At 39.2% G+C, this 14438-nt stretch overlaps 1 protein-coding gene and 1 pseudogene across 9 annotated transcripts in view; both read left to right on the forward strand.

The window, feature by feature from the left end:
* Window positions 1-13442, forward strand: part of LOC139358177 (homeobox protein NANOG pseudogene) — a 49666-nt pseudogene extending 36224 nt beyond the window's left edge.
* LOC105480968 (inversin) overlaps window positions 1-14438 on the forward strand; it is a 321354-nt gene that overhangs the window by 150324 nt on the left and 156592 nt on the right. The window lies entirely within an intron of this gene.

Below are 14438 nucleotides of genomic sequence, written 5' to 3' on the forward strand. Positions count from 1 at the left end.
GTCATCACACCACTGCCCTCCAGCTTGGGTGACAGAGCAAGACTCTGTCTCAAAAAATAAAAATAAAAAAGGAAATGGTAAGATCAGATTTGATATCCTTGCAAAAGAAGTTCAAAGTTTAAATAGGTTTAAATAGTTTTGTGTTTGGGGTTTTGATCAGAATACACTTTCTATGACCTATAAACAAAATTGTTGCTCTTGAGGTTAGATTAGAATATTTTGTTGCTTTGAAACTCCTTATAATCCTTATTATTCACTCAACAAATATTTGTGCAAAAGCCACTGTGCTAAGTTATGGAAACACAACCATGACAGGGACTATCCTGCCCTCAAAGAAGCTAAATTGGTAATTAACATATAATATTTCTGTATTAAATGCTAGAAAAGGAGTAAGCTTAGGTATATCGTGGGAAAAATGTAAGAGGGGCATTTAAGCCATCCTGGGGTGTTGTAGTCAAGAATGGCTTCCTTCAATAGATAGCAACTATGCTAAGTAGAGAGGAGAAAAGAGATGGGAAGCCCATTCTCTCCATTCTCTTGGAGTATTCTCAAGGAGGGAAAGAATATGTACAGTCACGTGCCACATAATGACATTTTGTGTAACTTCAGACCACATATACAATGGTGGTCCCATGAGCCATCACACCCAGCCTATTTTTTATCTTTCATAGCATGTTTTTACTGTACTTTTTCTATGTTTAGATATGTTTAGATTCATGAATACTTACCATTATGTTATATTTACCTAGAGTATTCAATACAGTAATATACTGTACAGGTTTGTAGTCTAGGAGCAACAGGTTATACCATATAGCCTAGGTGTGTAATAAGTTGTAACATCTGGGTTTGTGTATACTATGATGTTCACAAAATGACAAAATCACCTAATGACACATTTTGCAGAACATGTTCCCACTGTTAAGCAACATGTAACTATAGCTCATTATGTATGGATTATTGACTATGAGGTAGAAAATATGGAGAGATGATATTGGACAAGTAAAGTGGGATCAGACTATGAAGTGTCTGTCCTACATGGAGGACAATAAATAAATTTGAATATTTACTGAAGAGTTAGATTTAAAACTTGAATATTGATTAATTGGACTAAATGAAAGAGATTTGCAGCTAACTCACCACTGCCCTTATGATGACCAAATTCATATACCTTTCCTACTTCCTCATACCTCTTGACAAAATTGGTACATTTTACCTTCTTTATAACTTTCTCCATGCATCTCTTTCTTTTCTCTGATGTATATCAGGTATAACATTAGCAAAAGCATTGGGCTGATAAAAATCAGAAGACCTAGAGTCATGATTTAGGCTCTGCTTCTTTCTAACAGAGTGATTTTAGGCAAGTATTAAGTTTAAACACTCCAGACTTCTGTTTCCTATTTTTTAAATTTGTGGCAATACTTAGGTACTTACAGGAGTTATCTAATTTAATAGATTTGAAAGGACTCTAAAACTTTTGATTATGTTAAAGAACACATAGTCTAAAGAGTCCTGACTTAGATCAAAAAATGATAAGGCCCTTGAGCATGTAAAAAAAAAAAAAAAATGTATTAAAACAGATTGAAGTTAAAATTAAGAAATGTCAACCAAACACTTAGGTAACAATTCTAGGAATAACATTGGACCCTTACTTATGAATCTTAACCCCTTTTATCCCATAATTATTCATGAACAAATTTACCCCTGTTATTCTATGAGTTTCTAGAATACAGAATCCTATCAAATTTATCTTTGTATCTTCCTACAATGCCTTGCACGAAATAGGTACTAAATAAATATCTTCAAGGAATGAAACAATGAATTCTTGTAGTGTCAGAATTTGTTCTGGACACAGTTTAATATCTAACAGCCTTGGATCATTTTGTTTTCTATTTTTCAGTTTTGCGGAGATGTTTAAAAAGACCACTACTTCTCTAAAATCTTTTATTGTTCCAACTTTGGAATCTATTAATGAGATATAGCATTTAACTCAGTGAGAAAAGACAGAAGCTTGGTACTGGTCTCATCTATTTGGACAAGGAAAGCTCTAAGAGAAGCTGGTTACAGAGGTTCAGCAGGAGGGGACGTTGAGCTGCATAAATATTACAGTTTATCTGTAATCAAGGGCAGCTATTGTTAGCACAAGATTTAAAAACAAGTAGATAGAGAGTCAGATAATACTTGTGAATCCACTACAGGTAGGCAGTGGGCAACTTGAAATTCTGTCCAAGAGTAGGAGGGTTCCAATCACCAGCCAGAATAGAGCTTAAGATTGAGTGGCTATTCCACCCAGTGAGTCAAATTATTAGTTCAATAGAGTGAATTGGCTGCTTGGGGGAAAATATGAAAGCCCAGTGATGATCACTAGATTTGAAATCACTAGATACCAAGTCCCAGGTTATAATAGTTGAATGAGTGGCTTAAGATATATGCTTTCTTAGTGGTCAGTGCATGGCTACCATTGTCTTAGATTAACTTAGAAGGATAAGGATGATTGAGATGGCCTAAGTACTTCTCACATCATTGAGATTGATAGAGCAGTACTCAACCATCTAGAAAGCCTTTCGAAGTAGCAATGGCTTTTGAAAATGGCATAGTAGCTCCTATTGGATCAGCCCTCCAGTAGATAACATTTATAAATTCTGAACAAAATATAAAAGCAACTATCTGGAGGAATTGAAGAGTGACCAAGGAGGCAGAAATTGTAGTGTAATCAGCCCTTAGAAGACTGTGAGAGTAACACTGGATGAGTTTCCACTTTTATAACAGGGCCTACTCAGTTCTTCAAAGAGGATGAAGACTGAAAAGAAATCTGCATTCTTACTTTTTGAAGAATCAAAGGACAGCATTTAGGGCAATGGCTGTAAGTCAGAAGAGATGTTTCAGGCTGGGCACAGTAGCTCACGCCTGTAATCCCAGCACTTTGGGAGGCCAAGGCAGGTGGACCAGTTGAGGTACGGAGTTCAAGACTGGCTTGGCCAACATGGTGAAACCCATCTCTACTAAAAATACAAAAAATTACCCGGGTGTGGTGGTGCATGCCTATAGTCCCAGCTACTCAGGAGGCTGAGACAGGAGAATCACTTGAACCCAGGAGGCAGAGCTTGCAGTGAGCCAAGATTGTGCCATTGCACTCCAGCCCGGGTGACAGAGTGAGACTTCTTCTCAAAAAAAAAAAAAAAAAAAGAAAAAAGGAAGAGATGTTCCAAAACAGAGAAAATCATATAAGGGAAGGCCTAACCTCTACATATAAACTGCCAAAATCTCTGACTAACCCCTAACCTAAACATAGATGGGGAAAACTTCAGGCAACCAAGCTAAGGCTAAAATAGTTCATCAGCGATTTAGCTGCTGCCTGCCTATGCAGGCAAAACATAATTTGGAGTTTGGGTTCAGCCAAGATATCTGCCTGCTAAAACAAAAATTGAATAGTCTTCAGCATAACATAACAGAATCCAGAATCTCTACAACACATCATTTTCAATGTTTAAGATATTCCCAACTATTGCTAGACATGAGGACAAACAGTGAACTGTGTTCCATACTCAAGAGAAAAAGTAACAATGGAGAACAACCATCATTGTTGTTCCAGATTTTAATGAGCAGACAAGGAATTTAAAGCAAGTCTTTTAACTCTGCTTAATGATGCAAAGAAAAATATGTTCATAATGAATAAACAGATAGGATGTTTTGCAGAAAAATAGAAACTCTATAAAAAGAACTAAATGGAAGTTCTAGAACTGAAAAATACAGTATCTAAAGATTCACTAGAAGGGCTTATCAGCAGATTGGAGATAAAGAAGAGTCAGTGAACTTGAAGATAGATCAATAAAAATTAAGCAATCTTAAAAAAAGAAGCGAATATACTAAGAAAAAAATGAGTCTTACTGATTTGTAGGACAATATTGAAAGACCAAACTGTTTGTAATTACAAAGATAGGAGAGAGAGAATGGGGCAGAAAAATAATTAAGAAAATGATGGCCAAAAATTGCCCAAACTTGGTGAAAGACATACGTTTAAATATTCAAGAAACGTAATGAACTCCAATAAGATAAATACAAAGAAAATCTTGGCCTAGCGTGGTGGCTCATGCCTGTAATCCTGCACTTTGGGAGGCCACGGCGGGCAGACCACCTGATGTCTGGAGTTGGAGATCAGCCTGGCTAACATGGTGAAACCCTGTCTCTACTAAAAATACAAAAGTAACTGGGCGTGGTGGTGTGCACCTGTAATCCCAGCTACGCAGGAGGCTCAGGCAGGAGAATCGCTTGAACCCAGGAGGCAGAGGTTGCAGTGAGCCAGAATCGCACCACTGCACTCTGGCCTGGGTGACAGAGTGAGACGCTATCTTCAAAAAAAAGAAAATCTCACCTGAAAATACTATAATCAAATTGCTGAAAACCAAAGATGAAGAGAAACTTAAAAGCAGCCAAAGGGCTGAACTGAGCTGGTTGCCTTCTGTTACTGTGGGGGAACTCACTTCATCCCAACTTCTTCATACTTTCACTTCTGGAGGTCATATTCCTCTGACATCTTCCAGAAAAAAAAGTCTTAAAGCGTTAGCCTTTTTTACAGTCCAGCTCTTAAGTTTTTTCCTCCCCTTTTTCAATAATAACATGAGTGTGCATCCAGCTTGTCCCCAAAGCCTGCCTTACTCTGAAGCATCCAACTGTAAAGACTCTTCACCAATGTCTGTGGTTTGTGGGCCTGAAACAAACTATCCATCCTTGCATATATCTTCTGCTGAGATGCCTCACACAGAGTCTGGACAGCCCTAATTCTTTCACTAGTCCCAAAGGGAGACAACTCACTTCTGCAGAGAAGAGCACTGCAAAAAAGGAAGACAAAGTCCTGGTGAAGAAACAGATGACCAGAGCTGTGTTCTCTTCCACCCAGCTATGTGTACTCAGTGATAGATTTCAGAGACAGAAATACCTCAGTCTCTAGCAGATGCAAGAACTTTACAGCATCCTGAATCTTAGCTACAAATAGGTTAAGACTTGGTTCCAGAACCAGAGAATAAAATATAAGAGGTGGCAGAAAAACAACTGCCCAAAGAGTGCTGTGACTCCAAAGGCCTGAGCACCTACCTACCCGCCTCTATTCTTCCTGCCCCCAAGGATGCTTGGCGAGCACGTCTGGGAACTTTCAATGCGGAGCAACTAAACCTGGAGCAATTCAGCCTGGAGCACCAGACCTGGAATAGCCAGTCCTAGAGTAGCCATTCCTGGAACACTCAGACCTGGTGCACCCAATCCTGGAACATTCAGGCCTGAAACAATCCCTTCTATAGCTATGGAGAGGAATCTCTGCAAGTCCTGCATGCAGTTCCAGCAAAATTCTTCTCTCAGTTACTTGGAGGCTGCCTTGGAAACTGCTGAGGAAAGCTACAGTGAAATACAGGAGACCACTAGGTATTTTAGTACTCCACAAACCATGAATTTATTCCTAACCTATTCCAAGAACATGCAGCCTGAAGATATGTAAAGATGAGTGAAACTGATATTACTTAATTTCAGTCTGGGCACTGGCTGAATCATTCCTCTCCCCTCCTGCCTCCCTCATAGGATTTTTCTTATTTGGAAACCATGTGTTCTGCCTTCATATCTTTGTTTCCTTTATGCCTATCAAGTTGATGTTGTGGAGGGTGGGGTATGATTGGAGCCAAATCAGAGAGGTTTCTTTTTTTCCTATGGGATCTTTCTGGAGAAAAAAGGTTTTAATAACCTTGGCTGCTAAGGACAACATGATAGAAGCTGTCTCTGGCTATAGATAAGTAGATATAATACTAGTTTGAATATCTTTAGGATTTAGAACCTAGCCTCAAGAATAGGAAGTAAAAGTACAAATTGGTGTGGTGAAGGTATATTCCTATTTTCTGTGATTGGGGGGCTTTACTTATTTTTATATTTATTTATTTAATTAATTTATTTATTTAGAGACGGAGTCTCACACTGCCGCCCGGGCTAGAGTGCAGTGGCATAATCTCGGCTCACTGCAACCTCCGCCTCCCAGGTTGACGTGATTCTCCTGCCTCAGCCTCCCAAGTAGCTGGGATTACAGGCGCACACCACCACACCCAGCTATTTTGTTGTATTTTCAGTAGAGACTGGGTTTCACTATGTTGGCCAGACTGGTCTTAAACTCCTGACCTTGAGATCCACCCGCCTCCGCCTCCCAAAGTGCTTGGATTACAGGCCTGAGCCACCATGCCTGGACTTACTTATTGTTAAAAACCCAATTATTAAGGTAAAGGATTAAGCTGTAACATGCTTCATTAATTTCGTCAGCCCCTCTGGCTCTGTGTTTTACTATAGCCCCTAATTGGTTGATTATGCTAATATTTATAGACAGTAGTCTTCTATTTGCTGCATCATAATGACATCAGTACTAGTTTGCTTGGTTTAAGTACAAATGAATAAAACAACCATACCACCTTTAAAAAAAAAAAAGTAGCCAAAGAAAAAGACATGATGATCCCCTAACCAAGGGAAGCTGCGAGGGACTGTGCCGTGAGGGACTGTGCCATGAGGGACTGTGCCATGAGGAATAGTGCATTCTGGTCCAGATACTGTGCTTTTCCCACAATCTTTGCAACTTACAGACCAGGAGATTCTCTTGGGTGCCTACACCACCAGGGCCCTGGGTTTCAAGCAAAAAAATGAGTGGCCATTTAGGCAGACACCAACCAAGCTAGCTGTGGGAGTTTTTTTTTTTTCATACTCCAGTGGTGCCTGGAATGTCAACGAGAGAGAACTGTTCACTCCCCTGGAAAGGAGGCTGAAGCCAGGGAGCCAAGTGGTCTAGCTCAGCGGATCCCACTCCCATGGAGCCCAGCAAGCTAAGATCCACTGACTCGAAATTCTTGCAGCCAGCACAGCAGTCTGAAGTCGAACTGGGAAACTCTAGCTTGCTGGAGGGAGGGACGTCCCCCATTACTGAGGCTTCAGTAGGCAGTTTTCCCCTCACAGTGTAAACAGCTACCAGGAAGTTTGAACTGGGCAGAGCTCACCACAATGCAGCAAAGCTGCTTTAGCCAGACTGCCTCTCTAGATTCCTCCTCTCTGGGCAGGGCATCTCTGAAAGAAAGTCAGAAGCCCCAGTCAGGGGCTTATAGATAAAATTCCCATCTGCCTCAGACAGAGCACCTGGGGGAAGGGACGGCAGTGGACACAGCTTCAGCATACTTAAATGTTGCTGCCTGCTGGCTCTGAAGAGAGCAGCAGATCTCCCAGCAGAGCACTTGAGCTCTGCTAAGGGAAAGACTGCCTCTTCAAGTGGGTCCCTGATTCCCATGCCTCCTGACTGGGAGACACCTCCCAGCAGGGGCCGACAGATACCTCATACAGGACAGCTCAGGCTGGCATCTGGCAAGTGCCCCTCTGGAATGAAGCTTCCAGAGGAAGGAACAGGCAGCAACCTTTGCTGTTCTGCAGCCTCTGCTGGTGATACCCAGGCAAATAGGGTCTGGAGTAGACCTCCATCAAACTCCAGCAGACCTATAGAATAGGGGCCTGACTGTTAGAAGGAAAACTAACAAAAATAAAAGAATAACATCAACATCAACAAAAAGCCTGTCCACACAGAAACCCCATCCAAAGGTCACCAACATAGAAGACCAAAGGTAGATAAATCCACGAAGATGAGGAAAAACCAGAGCAAAAAGGCTGAAAATTCCAAAAACCAGAACACCTCTTCTTCTGCAAAGGATCACAACTCCTCACCAGCAAGGGAACAAAACTGGACAGAGAATAAGTTTGATGAATTGACAGAAGTAGGCTTCAGAAGGTGGGCAATAACAAACTCCTCTGAGCTTGTTCTGTAAAGGAGCATGTTCTAACCCAATGCAAGAAAGCTAAGAACCTTGGGAAAAGGTTAGAGGAATTGCTAACTAGAATAACCAGTTTAGAGAAGAACATAAATAACCCGATGAGCTGAAAAACACAGCAGGAGAATTTCGTGAGGCATACACAAGTATCAATAGCTGAATCGATCAAGTGGAAAAAAGAATATCAGAGATTGAAGATCAACTTAATGAAATAAAGTGTGAAGACAAGATTAGAGAAAAAAAAAGAATGAAAAGGAATGAACGAAGACTCCAAGAAATATCAGACTATGTGAAAAGACCAAATCTATGTTTGATTGGTGTACCTGAAAGTGACGGAGAGAATAAAACCAAGTTGGAAAACACACTTGAAGATATTATCCAGGAGAACTTCCCCAACCTGGCAAGAGACCAACATTCAAATTCAGGAAATACTGAGAACACCACTACGATACTCTTCAAGAAGAGCAACTCCAAGACACGTAATCAGATTCACCAAAGTGAAATGAAGGGAAAAATGTTAAGTGCACTAATAAAGAAGAAAAGAGAGAATTAAATAGACACAATAAAAAATGGTATAGGGGATATTACCACTGACCCCACAGAAATACAAACTACCATCAGAGAATACTATAAACACTTCCACGCAAATAAACTAGAAAATCTAGAAGACATGGATAAATTCCTGGACACATACACCCTCCCAAGACTAAACCAGGAAGAAGTTGAATCCCTGAATAGACCAATAACAAGTTCTGAAATTGAGGCAGTAATTAATAGCCTAGCAACCTCCAAAAGCCCAGGACCAGACAGATTCATAGCCGAATCCTACCATAGGTACAAAAAGGAGCTGGTACCATTCCTTCTGAAACTATTCCAAACAACAGAAAAAGAGGGACTCCTCCCTAACTCATTTTATGAGGCCAGCGTCATCCTAACACCAAAACCTGGCAGAGACACAACAAAAAAAGAAAATTTCAGGCCAATATCCCTGATGAACATCGATGCAAAAATCCTCAATAAAATACTGGCAAACCGAATCCAGCAGCACATCAAAAAGCTTATGCACCATGATCAAGTGAGCTTCACCCCTAGATGTAAGGCTGGTTCAACATACACAAATCAATAAATGTAACCCATCACATAAACCGAACCAATGAGAAAAACCACATGATTATCTCAGTAGATGCAGAAAAGGCCTTCAATAAAATTCAGCACCCTTCATACTAAAAACTCTCAAACTAGGTATTGATGGAATGTATCTCAAAATAATAAGAGCTATTTATGACAAACCCACAGCCAATATCATATTGAATGGGTGAAAGCTGGAAGCATTCCCTTTGAAAACTGGCACATGACAAGGATGCCCTTTCTCACCACTCCTGTTCAACATAGTATTGGAAGTTCTGGCCAGGGCAATCAGGCAAAAGAAAGAAATAAAGGGTATTCAAATAGGAAGAGAGGAAGCCAAATTGTTTCTGTTTGCAGATGACATGATTGTATATTTAGAAAATCCCGTCATCTCAACCCAAAATCTCCTTAAGCTGATAAGAAGCTTCAGCAAAGTCTCAGGATGCAAAATCAATGTGCAAAACTCCCAAGCATTCCTATACACCAGTAATAGACAAAACAGAGAGCCAAATCATGAGTGAACTGCCATTCACAATTGCTACAAAGAAAATAAAATACCTAGGAATACAACTAACAAGGGATGTGAAAGACCTCTTCAAGGAGAAGTCAAACCACTGCTCAAGGAAATAAGAGATGACACAAACAAATAGAAAAACGTTCCATGCTCATGGATAGGAAGAATCAATATGATGAAAATGGCCATACTGCCCAAAGCAATTTATAGATTCAATGCTATCCCCATCCAGCTACCATTGACTTTCTTCACAGAATTAGAAAAAACCACTTTAAATTTCATATGGAACCAAAAAAGAGCCCATATAACCAAGACAATCCTAAGCCAAAAGAACAAAGCTGGAGACATCATGCTACCTGACTTCAAACTATACTGCAAGGCTACAGTAACCAAAACAGCATGATACTAGTACCAAAACAGAGAGATAGACCAATGGAACAGAACAGAGGCCTCAGAAATAACCCAACACATCTACAACCATCTAATCTTTGACAAACCTGACAAAAATAAGCAATGGGGAAAGGATTCCCTATTTGGTAAATAGTGTTGGGAAAACTGGCTAGCCATATGCAGAAAACTGAAATTGGACCCCTTCCTTATACCTTACACAAAAATTAACTCAAGATGGATTAAATACTTAAACGTAATACCTAAAACCATAAAAACGCTAGAAGAAAACCTAGACAATACCATTCAGGACAGAGGCATGGGCAAAGAGTTCATGACTAAAACACCAAAAGCAATGGCAACAAAAGCCAAAATTGACAAGTGGGATCTAATTAAACCAAAGAGCTTCTGCACAGCAAAAGAAACTACCAGCAGAGTGAACAGGCAACCTACAGAATGGGAGAAAATGTTTGCAATCTATCCATCTGACAAGGCGCTAATATCCAGAATGTACAAGGAACTTAAACTTACAAGAAAAAAACAACCCCATCAAAAAGTGGGCAAAGTATATAAACAGACACTTCTCAAAAAACAGACACTGTCTTCAAAAGAAGACATTTATGCGGCCAACAAACACATGAAACAAAGCTTATCATCACTGGTCATTAAAGAAATGCAAATCAAAACCACAATGAGATACCATCTCACTCCAGTTAGAATGGCGATCATTAAAAAGTCAGGAAACAACAGGTGCTGGAGAGGATGTGGAGAAATAGGAACACTTTTACACTGTTGGTGGAGTGCAAATTAGTTCAACCATTGTGAAGACAGTGTGGCGATTCCTCAAGGATCTAGAACCAGAAATACCATTTGACTCAGTAATCCCATTACTGGGCATATGCCCAAAGGATTATAAATCATTCTACGATAAAGACACATGCACACATATGTTTATTGCAGCACTATTCACAATAGCAAAGACTTGGAACCAACCCAAATGCCCATCAATGATAGACTGGATAAAGAAAATGTTGCACATATACACCATGGAATACTATGCAGCCATAAAAAATGATGAGTTCATATCCTTTCCAGGGACATGGATGAAACTGGAAACCATCATTCTCAGCAAACTAACACAGGAACAGAAAACCAAACACCGCATGTTCTCACTCATAAGTGGGAGTTGAACAGGGAGAACACATGGATAAAGGGAGGGGAACATCACACACCAGGGCCTGTCAGGGGTTGGGGGCTAGGGGAGGCATAGCATTAGGAGAAATACCTAATGTAGATGACAGGTTGATGGGTGCACCAAACCACCATGGCACATGTATACCTGTGTAACCAACCTGCACATTCTACACGTGTATCTCAAAACTTAAAGTATAATAAAAAAAGAAAAAGAAAAAAAGTGATCCAATATAGTAAAGCATGAATACGGGTGACAGCATACTTTTCAGTAACAATAGGCACAAGCAGACAGTAAAATAATCGCTTTAAAATGCTGAAAGGAAAAACTGTCAATCTAGAATTCTATATCTGGTCGAACTATCTTTCCATAATAAAACTGAAATAAGGACAAACAAAACTAAGAGAATTTATCCCAAACAAACCGATATTACAAGAAATAATGGTCGGGTGCAGTGGCTTACACCTGTAATCCCAGCACTTTGGGAGGCTGAGGAGGGCAGATAACCTGAGCTCAGCAGTTCGAGACTGCCCTGGGAAACATGGTGAAACCTCGTCTCTACTAAAATACAAAACATTAGCTGGGTATGGTGATGCGCCTGTAGTCCCAGCTACTCGGGAGGCTGAGGCATGAGAATTGCTTGAGTCCAGGAGGCAGAGGTTGCAGTGAGCCGAGATCGCACCACTGCACTCCAGCCTGGGCAACAGAGCGAAACTCTGTCTCAGAAAAAAAAAAAAAAAAGTGCACCAGAAAAGATAAATAGGTAGCTAAAGATAAACAATTAGTTTTTCTTACTTTAAAATTAATATTAATTATAAAACTGTATTGTGGTATGGTAAATGTAGGTATAATACATATATGATATCTACAGCATAAAGTATGGGGTGGGGATTATATGACTATACAATTGCAGGGTCTTGCATTTTGTATAAAGTGATACAACATTAACTCTAAATCGACTTTGTAAAGTTATGCATATGAACTGTAATACTTGGAGGAAATACTAAAATAATAATGCAATGAAGTGTTGCTTTTTTTTAATTCAAGAGAAAAAAGTTTAAAGGAATTCTTAAAAATTGCTTGGATTTCACTTCCCAAGATTCTAACTCAATTGGTCTGAGGTAGAAACCAGACAGTAATACGTTTTAAAAGCTCCTCACCTGATTCTAATATGTTTAAAACGCCAGTGTGGGGAATGTTTCTAACAGTGCTAAATCAAAGTTATTGGATGTAGTTGTATAAGAGAGAAGAGTTCTTGCGTTCACAGAGAGTATGTGTTGCTGGAAGAACCATGCAGATCACCAGAGCAGTTTTACCCCATTGAAAAGCATTAGTTCCTGTGAATCCGCAGACCACTTGCCTCCTGTTGATGACAAAGTCTTCACCATTTTGTAAAAAAATGAAGACAACATCATTGTAGTATTTAACATATATAGGCTTGTGTATGTCTGTGCATCTATAGTCTGTATGTAATAAGTCTGTCTTCCTATTACTGCAGTTCTTGAAAATAGTTGGGTGGCCTTTTGCTACATAGGAAAGACATATTTAGAATAATATGACTTCATATATAGGCTACATGGTGTACAAAAAAATGCATGTGGGGGAAAGTAAGGGGAGCACTCAAAGATCTTCCAGAGCATCTCAAACAGAGATTCAATAAGAGGCCTATTTAAGAGGTCATTGGAAGGGAGATGCCATAATTCTTAAAGACATGCAGAAAAAAACAGTGATTTTAAATATTTGCCACAAATGGAAAATGATCGGAGTAGATACTCAAGTTACAATTAATTTGTGATCATTTGCTATAAAGCTGCTTTTTACCTGGGTGATTCTGTGTAATGCATGCCATAGATTTATCGATTGTCAATTATTAATGATTTTCCTCAGGCACAAAAGATGTAAATAGATATTGGTGAAAAGCTACCAGCTGTCCTTTCAGGAAGGACAGTCCTTTATTTCTTTTTTGAGGGCTTACACTTTTTTATGCAATAATATTCATAATAGATTTACTTTCTAAAATAAACTTAGATTGCAAAAATGTAAACTTTATACTGTCATCTTTATATTCATTCCAATAATATTTTTAATGATTATTATTATTGAGTTAAAATGTGCATACAAGAATGTACAGAAAAATATACAATTAGATACGTATAATAAATGTACCCACTCACATCACCACCACCACAATCTGGACATAAAACATTTCGGCAACATCAGAAAGTTCCTATTTTCCCCACTTTCAGCCAGTCTCCACCTCCATGGTTAACCACCGTTATGATTTTTAACACAAAAGATTAGTTTTGCCTGTTCTTGAACTTTTTATAAATAGAATTTTTTTTGCTGTCCACAAGAGACACACTTTATTTTGTATATGCATAGAAATATATATATATATATATATTCATTTTAGTAGTTTTTATAGTGCAAATAGTTTTTGCACTATAAAATAGTGCAAAATATATATATATATATATTCATTTTAGTAGTTTTTATAGTGCAAATAGTTTTTGGTTACGTGGATGAATTGTGTAGTGGTGAAGTCTAAGATTTTAGCGCACCCGTCACCTGAATAGTGTATGTTGTACCCAATATGTAGCTTTTTATTCCTCTGCCCACTCTCACCCTCTCCTTTCTGAGTCCCCAAAGTACATTATACCCCTCTGTATGCCTTTGCATAACCATAGCTTACCTTCCATTTATAAGTGAGAACATGTGGTATTTGATGTTCCATTCCTGAGTTGCTTCACTTAGAATAATGGCCTCCGGCTCCATCCAAGTTGCTACAAGGACATTATTTCCTTCTTTTTATGGCTGAGTAGTATTCCATTGTATATATGTACCACATTTTCTTTATCACTCATCAGTTGATGGGCACTTAGGTTGATTGCATATCTATGCAATTGTGAATTGTGCTGCAATATACGTACGCACGTGGATGTCTTTTTAATGACTTACGTTCATTTGGGCAAATACCCAGTAGTGGAATTGCTGGATCAAATGGATCAAATGGTAGATCTACTTTTCATGCCTTGAGAAATTTTCACATTATTTTCCATACGGGTTGTACTAATTTTTTTTTTTTTTTTTTTTTTTTGAGATGCAGTTTCGCTCTGTCGTCCAGGCTGGAGTGCAGTAGTGCAATCTTGGCTCACTGCATCCTCCGCCTCCTGGGTTTTAAGCAATTCTCTGCCTCAGCCTCCTGAGTAGCTGGGATTATAGGCACTCATCACCATGCCCGGCTAATTTTTTTTTTTTTTTTTTTTTTTTTTTTAAGTAAAGACAGGGTTTCACCAACTTGACCAGGCTGATCTTGAACTCGTGACCTCATGATCCACCCACCTTGGCCTCCCAAAGTGCTGGGATTACAGGCGTGAACCACTGCACCTGG

The sequence above is a fragment of the Macaca nemestrina genome, chromosome 14, assembly GCF_043159975.1.
Source record: "Macaca nemestrina isolate mMacNem1 chromosome 14, mMacNem.hap1, whole genome shotgun sequence".
Classification (NCBI taxonomy): Eukaryota; Metazoa; Chordata; class Mammalia; order Primates; family Cercopithecidae; genus Macaca; species Macaca nemestrina.